The following is an 8,417-nucleotide window of genomic DNA, read 5'->3' on the forward strand; positions in this document are numbered from 1 at the left end:
AATCCACAGCCAGGTGGACGCTCATCGTTGACACCGATAGCCCATGCTATTCCTTTCCTGTTGTAAAATTACTGTGTAGTGTTGCTGTGCACTGTTAAACATTTTGCTTCCCAGCCAAGAGGCGGCTGCATTTCAGTGGCAGGTGACTTCTGCATACGTTTTGTAAATCAAATCTCAAAGATGGTGAGGAACATTATGATTCTTTTAGGCAAAGGCAGGAGTTAAATCTACGTCACTCATTATCTCTTTGGATTCCTCCCACGCTGAGTGGTGCAGACACTGATATTACCTCCTTCGTAAAGCACTTTAAGACCTAGAGAGGAGGGAGCTATTTTTGTTATTTCACAAGTCCTGAAAATACCACTGAGTCTTGCACTAATGTGAGGAGATAGGTGCAAATTTCTGAGACTTCATACGAATGAATTATTATCACTGACTGACTCTGGTTAGTGCGGAAAATCCTTCCTCGATGCCAAGAGTTTGGGTGTTTCCCTAAACAGATAAATATTTAATAACACACTATGTCCTTTCTCTAGCTCCTTCCTTCCTAGGTTCTCAAAGTGCTTCTCAAACATGAACTAATCAATCTGCACCACATCCCAGGAAGCTGAGTCAGAGATGTGGCAGTGCTTTACCTCAGTTCCCCCAGTGACTGTGAATCTGTGCCAGAGCCAGGAATAGAAACCAGAACTCCTGACTCCCGGGCTTTAAATGCTATTGACGGTTTCTCCCGGTCACAGCGTACTTCCTGTCTCGTCATCTGCAGTATCTTCTCATCCTTTGTAATTTGGCTATACAGACCATTGTCCTGATTTTCAGAGGAACTGAGCATCTCCCATTGGGAGTGGCATTTGTTCATCACCTCAGAAAATCAGGCTAATGGGTGTTTCCTTTTTCCATCTTTGTAAATGATCTGCACTGAGGAGGTTACCAGCCACTCAAACATAGGAAGCATTAAACATGAGAACATAGGAATTTTCCATCCTGGATCAGAGTATTCACCCATTTGAGCAGGTATCCTGCCTCTCCAAGTGCCCTGTGATGAATAATTCAGCGGAGGACCTCAAGCCATTCTCATGTACCAAATTGTACAATACTACCACATGGAGAAAATCAGGATCCCTTCCTGACCCCTGCTGGTGCTCAATTCTTGCCCTGAAGCATAACAATACGATAGTTCACCCTTCTAATATGATCCTTCCTAAATTAACTACGGGTGTGCGTACTCTTAGACCTGTCTTATCCTTTTCTGGAATTACCTCAAAAAGAGCTCATAGCCCCCCTACACAGATATTTGGGACGGGATGTATAGAAGTCCTTGAAACCCCGTATTCACTGCCTTTTCCTTTCTCACTTTATCCATATGCTTATTATTTACACTGGCAGCAGAAGCAGTTTCAGGAGCTAGCACAGCGCCTACATCATAAAATCATAGAATATTGGTATTGACCCCAGGAGGTCATCTAGTCCAAACCCCTATTCAAAGCAGGGCCAACCCCAACTAAATCATCCCAGCCAGGGCTCTGTCATGCCGGGCCTTAAAAACCTCTAAAGATGGAGATTCCACCACCTCCCTAGGTAACCCATTCCAGTGCTTCACCACTCTCCTAGTGAGAAAGGAAACACTTCAGTCAGAGCTCACATCTTTAATGACCGTCAGAGACTGCACGTGGGGCAGAGTCCAGCAAATTCTCCTCCTTTGGGGTATTCAGGGTTTTGCCCTGTCCTTGGAGGTGGAACTGTTCATCAGGAGAGACGTCTGGCAAAGACTGACAAGAGTGACAATAGTTCTGAGCTGGTCTATTGTTGCTGGCACCTCTGTTTGGAAGTGTAGAATGGCTTTTCCATAAATTTTACTATTATTTTTTGTGACAATACCTAAGTTGGATGCAGAATAGCAGCGATTCTTCATATCCTCACTTAGGTCACAATTATGGCCCGTCCCCACTTTGCTCTCTTTTAGTTATTAACACAGGCATGTTGTATCTTTCCCTTCCTGCTTACGCTTTAATTCCAAACTGTAATGACCTTTCTATGCGTTTCAGAGTTCTTTTAAAGTTGTTACCCCTCCCTCCTTCGAGAGCATTTAGAGGTGTACATTATAAGAAACACACATCTTGATATTTTTCTCATTGGTGGAGATAGCTGAAAACATATTATCCGTCTGCTCCTTTGGACTCAATCTGGGTATCGTTGTCCTAGCGGTTCTCTTTCTTGGTTTTTCTCCTCTATGTTTAATGGCTTGCTACTCAGTATTTTGGTTTGTGGTCTCTATGTGACTCCTCCTGGGGTTCAGGGCAACCTTCCCGCCTCTTTAACTGAAAGTAAGCTTTAGGACCTAAGAATATTGCAGATTAATGGCATTTGTGATGGGGTGGATAAGGTCCGGAGGCCCTGCCTCACCCTGCCCCAGGATAGAGCAGAAAAGAAGTCCTCCAGGCAGCAGAGAATGGTGGCAGAGGAGCAGCCAATCAGACGCCAGAAGGGCCATACTCATAAAAGCAAGGAGCAGAGGCCGAGTCTTCCCTCAGTTGCTGTCTGGAACTCGAAGAGAGAGGACCTGATGCCTGGCTGGCTAGAAGAGTAGCAGCATTGGAGATAGCTCACTGCAGAGAGAACTGAGCCCAGGACGGGCTGCTTAAGACCGGGTGCCTGACTGGCTAGAAGAGTGGCAGGACCATGGACAATCAGTGCGGGCACTCTTATCCCAGGGGACTGGGCCCAGAACCTAGCCAAACCAGGCGAGGGTACCGTGATGGGCCCTGCTGCTCTGGTTGCAGACTGAGCCCAGGGAGGGCTGTCGAAAGAATGGACCAACTGAGGGAACCAAGATGGGCCCCTGTTGGGTTGTTGATGAAGGCAGTGCCTCCGAGCAGGAAGACTTAGTGCTATGGCCCAAAGCAGGACCATGAAAAGAACTAGAACGTGTGTGGCTTGGCCCGAGGCTGAGTCATCAATGACCTGGGAGTCCTGTGAGAGATGGGTGCCACCCATTGTAAGACCAAAAATGAGTAGGGGTCAGTAGGGATACAGAAGAGATGTAGAGGCCAAGGCAGGATTCACCTCCTGGAGCACATGAGAAGTGGCAGCTTTGAATGTTGGATGAGTCCCATTGTATCTAGCCAGTCCCTCCCCCACAACCTCCTGACCTGCCACATAGTGATCCCACTCACCCAGGACAGCACCAGGTGCTGGACACACCACACAGTGACAGCTCGTACAAATATCTACACAGCCTGGGTTAAACTCTGTGTCTCCCTGCACTGGGGAAAGCGGGGATGGAGGAGCTGCCTGCACAGCCTGTCCGGCGGTGAAGGGAACCCCAGCAGCAGCTCAGCGTGTGCAGGGAAGAGGAGAGAGACAGACCCGAGGGGAGGGGAGAGAGGACGTGGAGACTAAAAGGAGCCAGCGCGAGTAACTCTTCCTCAAAACAACACACGTATTCCCGCCAGTTAGAAACCCAGACACAACTTCCTGATGTTGCTTTTCCATGTTGGCAATTGCTGAAGTTGCCAGGAGGCTGCTGTGGGATTGATCACAGGAGGAGGGATGGGCTGGATGGAGGAAGGTGTCAGAGACAATCTACTACAGTGTGTCCACATTACAGATTCCCCTCTGGTGGTGGAGATTGTAGGAGTTACACCTCTTTGGTGTGTGAATTAGGCAAGATATCCATTCCCTATTTCGCCCTGTTTCAGTACTCTAAACCACTGCAATCTGGATATTGCATGTCCCACCCCACACACTCACACTATGCATAATGAGATCTCCCCCAGCCACTGTGTTCTGGAAACTGCACACTCTGCCCCGCACACTGTGCGTTCCTTCCCCAGTCAGTGCAGGAACAGTCCAGTGCCCCTATTCTTCCCTTCCAGGATCCCAACTCCTACTAATATCAAAATCCAAGCTTGTGGGAAGTTTATTTAATCTACCGCTTTGAGAGTCTCCTTGTATCGTTTTCATTGGCCTCTCAGCATTTGTGTCCAATTTTCAACTGTCCATAAAATATGGCTGTGGGGAATCAATTATAATCCAGCCCAGCGAAAAACTGTTTCTTGACCGTTCGTAAATATTGTTCTTCCCTATGTCTGTCTCATACCCATTCCAGTGTAGGTGTGCATGTGGCGCACGCACCGTTGATGGAAGGTTTTTCCCTTAGTAGTATCCGCAGGTCACTTCTAGTACATCCTGGAGTCGTGCCCTCATGGTGCTCATATATGGGACCCTGCCGACCCTCTGCCTGCTCAGTTCCGTCTTTCCAGGTAACCACAACTGAAGGGCAGGTGCGGGGCTCTTGGAATGGACACGTGCAAGACATCTAGAAGAAGGGTCAGTGGGCACAGCCGAGAGGAAAAATGCTAGGACACATGAAATGGCGCAGGAATGGGAGAAAGGCGTCACAACCGCTGATTCCTCCATCTCACCCACCAGGAGCTTACCCATCCTAGATCCCACTGTCCAAGGGCCAGCAGGAAGCTGACATAGCAGGCAGGAGGTTGAGATTTTGTGGGGCCATGGGCGCGTGTATAGGAAGAGATGTGGGGGGGAAATGCTTCCGGAACGTCAGCAGAAGGCTTTGGGGGAGCAAGAGAGGATCTGAGACCTGGCGCATCGCAGCTCTGTGTGGGCCGAGCTCTGCTTGTCCCACAAAATAGGCAGGTGTTGAGTGTCCGTGAACCACTCCAGCCACCTGCCCCTGCTCACGGTTCTATTCATGACCAACCACTGAAGCCCCCGTGGGCGTGGGGGAGGAGTAGAGACTGGCCCATTGAGGTCTGCTCTCCCATGGTTCCAATGTGACCCCTGCTTGGTGTTGGGCTGGCCCACAGGTGAGGAAGTGCACTGTCTGCAGTACAAGCATGGAGGTGTTCTCTGGGCATGGGTCACAGGCCAGCAATTGACTTGGGGAGGAGGGGAAAGGGGAGTGCACGGGAAATGGCCGGGGAGACTCATGGGGCACCTGGTGCAGTGTTGAGCTCTGGAGGGTCAGATAGTCTCTTGCAGCACCACCCTGTTGTAGAACCTGCTTGAGATATGTTAGCAAGGCAGAGGCAAGGCGGCCTTCACTTCCTGGGTCATGCAGTGGGTGTCATGGGAATTGGGTTCCCCGTGTAATGGGCAAATGCTGCAGGGCTACCCCATCCTGGTGGCCATGAACCCAGTTATTAGTTTTTGGGGGCACGGTCTGTGCCTGTGTTGTTTGATTGAGCAGTGCTGTGTGTGGGTTGCTCTCTCAAACACACATTCTCCAAGTCCGTAAAATGTACCTGTTGTAAAGACTGTTAGTGTCATGTCCAGGCCTTGTTACAGGTCAGTCTGCTCTATGGCTTCAGATCTTTGGATGCTCTTTGTATCAAGTGAGGCAGCGTCACACACGGGAATATCTGCACCCAGAAACTGCTGTTGAGGGAATCCTCTGGCCCATCAGACACCCCAGAACGGTGGGCAGAGTCCCCCAGGTGCTAGCGGCCCAGGTCTGGGAATCCACTGTTGCGAACAGATGGGAATGCTCCTGGCCCTGCCCGCTGCACCTAAAAAGGAATCCAAGCAGCCCATGGATGCTGCCCAGGTGTGTAAGACAGCTAAGGCACAGGAGCAGAGCCTCTTAGTCCCAGGGAACCTCCTTGTGGACTGTCGTCCTGGATCGACTGATGGCTGTTATGGCCAGTGCCAGGAGGAGTTTGATGACTTGGCGGTGTGACCCTGCTGCTAAGGGTCTGGTTCTGCAGCGAGGGGCTTCAGCTAAGAGCCGTCCTGTTACATAAAACACACAGCGTTTATGGAGTAATACACAGCACACATACACAATAGTAAAAATGCCCTGTGTGTGGTTTACCTTACCTGGCTCTGTTCTTGCTGCCAGAGGCCCTCCGGATCACAAGGCCTGGTGTTCCCGGCTTGTCATTCAGTGTCTGCAACAAAACAACTCCCCTCTGTGCCCTGCCTGCTACACTCCAAGCAAACGAATCCCCTGCACACGTACAAACTTACAAATCAACCTGTCTGGAGACAAACGTTTGTCATTGTCCCACCAATAAACAATGGTAACCGCCTACTATCAAACCATTGTCTATGAACTCTGGACGTGGCAGAGCCGCGCTGTCTGCCTAGCTTTGGTCTCGGCGCACGGTCCAAGGACACAGTTAACTTACTCTGCAGTGGGGCCACGGATGCGGGAGACGTACAAGCCTTGTTGGGCTCCCCAGTCCTGCTACCCACAGTCCTGAAGGTGAGGTGAGGGGGACTCTGCCACCAGGGCAGGAGAGCGGGGCTGGGCAGAAGGGCCGGGAGGAGGTTTGCACTATTGGCAGCCACCAGGGACCTGGTTCCAGAGACCAGCTTCCAGGTCAGGTAGAAAATCAGCAGCTGTGAGGGTTGTTCTAGCAAGGAGGGATTAACCCCATTCCCTTCCCACACCTGCTCTGAGAGAGCCAGAAGTCCCTGTCCAGCCTTTCTGAGTGAAAGCCCCACTAGTTAACACTAGGTAAACGACGTGTCCCCCCTGCTCTCCCAGCCCCTCACTGGCCATAAACACATAAACATCATAACATTAAATTAGATGAAACTAAAATAAATCACCCGTACCTGAGTAGGAAGCTGATGTAAGTGGGAGGATGGTCCTGCTACTGTGGGGAACTTTCCTGGCTCACACACTACCCGGGGGAGTTGGCTGGCGACAGGATCTGAGTCCTCACTACCATGCCCTTTACCCAGAGACCAGCCTGACCTCGAGGGCTCCCTTCCCACTGTGCTGTGTGCCAAGGCCCCTGTAACCCCTACAAGGCTTGGCCCAGGATCCCTGGAGGGCTTGAACCCCAACCTTGTCGTAGGCACTCAGGACAGGTTCTGGGGTGTCCTCCCTGGGGTGCTTTCTGCACTGAGCACTTCTCTGACCCACTGAGCAAAGCAAATACAATTTATTAAATAGCCACCAATTAAAAAAAATAAATTTGAGAAAGGTTAAAGGAAAGCACCCAATGCGACTCTGGCCCGGGGCCCCCACACACAGCGTCTCTGGGGTGTGAGGGACGTTCACAGTCTGTCTCGCACATGTCCCAGGCCCCTGTCCAGGCCTGTCTGTGCGGCAGAGAATCCGCGGGTCAGACACGTTTTATGGCGGTGGCCACACACCCCCCAGCCTCTAGGGGACAGGGCCTTCTCCCAGCGTCACCCCAATTGGGATCACAACCCCCTCCCAGTCCGACCTGCATGGCCTCTGGGCTGGGGTCATCTCCCTGCACCGGGCCCTATCCAGGGACCCCTTCATGTCGCTCCCCCCAGACGCTCACTGCAGCTGGCTCCGGACGGCTCCAGCCCCACCCCAGTCCCAGCCTCAATTCCAGCTCTGCTTCAATGTGGCTCATCTCGTCTCTCCTCAGCTCCCTGGCCTGGCTTCTCTGGCCTCCCAGCCACCGGACTCTTTTCAATTTGTCCACATCTTTTCTCTACTGGGTGGCCCAAAACTGGACACAATACTCCAAGCGTGGCCTCACCAGTGCCGAATAGAGGGGAATAATCACTTCCCTCGATCTGCTGGCAATAGTCCTACTAATGCAGCCCAATATGTAGTTAATCTTCTTCGCAATAAGGGCACACTGCTGACTCATGTCCAGCTTCTTGTCCACTGTAACCCCCAGGTCCTTTTCTGCAGAACTGCTGCCTTGCCAATCGGTCCCCAGTCTGTAGCTGTGCATGGGATTTTTCCATTCATCTTTTGTGTGTCTAAAAATGAACTGGTAATTGACGGCAGATTTCATGCCTTTCGGGGAGACGAATCAGATGGGAAAACTCCAAGTGTCTGCTAGTTAAGAATTTGAGAGTCTGATTTGGGGAGACTTAGCACTGGAAGGGATTGGTGGGGGCTGTTGGATGGCAGAGTTGGAGACCCTGTGAGGGCAGAGAGGGGCAAAAGAGTCTAACATGGAGGAGAGGGAGGGTATGTCTACACTATGAAGTGAAGTCAATTTAACTTCAGTCAATGTTCACCCGACGAATACAAGAAGTCGGAGGAGTGTTGATCACACCACGTTTATTGTGTCAGGGAGTTGCATCCTCTATATCTGTGCCTGCATTGATAAGCAAAGCCGTGCAATATGGGTAGCTATCCCTCAGTGCAACTAGTCACAGGGATTTTGGGAAGGTCTTCATCCTCTTATGATGCAATGTCCTCCCTCCTTCCCTCCTTTTTTTCCCTAAACAAACACACAAAGAGTTTTCCATGCCATTTTCCTGAACCCTGTCTCTGCTGCGTGTTCGCTATTGCCGGAGAGGCGTTGAGCTCGCTCATCTCTGCACTATCATTGTGAGCATCACAAACACCTCGTGACTGATCTTGCAGTACTTCCAAGGCCGAGACAGGAGATGTAGCAGGGAAAATTGCAATGTTACTCAAGCCACCCTGCTACAAGCCATAGAAA

This window comes from Emydura macquarii, unplaced genomic scaffold, assembly GCF_026122565.2.
Source record: "Emydura macquarii macquarii isolate MOO-44397 ecotype Brisbane River unplaced genomic scaffold, CSIRO-AGI_Emac_v2 contig_2938, whole genome shotgun sequence".
NCBI lineage: Eukaryota > Metazoa > Chordata > Testudines > Chelidae > Emydura > Emydura macquarii.